The sequence below is a fragment of the Corvus brachyrhynchos genome, unplaced genomic scaffold, assembly GCF_000691975.1.
Source record: "Corvus brachyrhynchos isolate BGI_N302 unplaced genomic scaffold, ASM69197v1 scaffold158, whole genome shotgun sequence".
NCBI classification, from domain to species: domain Eukaryota; kingdom Metazoa; phylum Chordata; class Aves; order Passeriformes; family Corvidae; genus Corvus; species Corvus brachyrhynchos.
This window is the reverse complement of record NW_008239756.1, coordinates 298,712-299,320: the sequence shown is the minus strand read 5'-3', so window position 1 is coordinate 299,320 and position 609 is coordinate 298,712.

Below are 609 nucleotides of genomic sequence, written 5' to 3'. Positions count from 1 at the left end.
CAGGAGGGGTGGGAGGTATTTGGGTGCAGAGCATCATTCCCTGAGAAAGCGGAAGGTGGCCGCGGCGTGGGCTGTGGGATTTAATGGTCCGGCTGGCAGGGCTGCTTTGGGGCTGAAGCTCGGGCTCTGGTTGGGTTCTGGGCAGAGACACCGTGCAGATGCTCCTGCTCATCCTCGGGGAGTGAATTCCTGCTCCCAGGATGTCCAGAACTGCACCCACAACCCGAGCCCCATCCTGGCCCCTTTGCACTTCTGAAGAGGCTGAGATTTTCACTGTTTCAGAGCTGGGCTGTGGCTCTGCCCCACAGGAGGGGGGAGCTGGGGAGGGTCGGGATCTGCTCCAACCACAGGACAAGAGGGAACAGCCTCGAGCTGTGCCAGGGCAGGGTCAAGTTGGATTTTTGGAAAAAAAAATCTTTGCCAAAAGGTTGTGTTCAATAATTCACAGAAAGAGAGCATCCTCTGGAGCCAGGCTGGGAGAGCTGGGAATGTTCACCTGGAGAGGAGAAGGCTCCAGGGAGAGCTCAGAGCCCCTTGCAGGGCCTAAAGGGGCTCCAGGAGAGCTGCAGAGGGACTGGGGACAGGGGATGGAGGGACCGGCACCAGGGA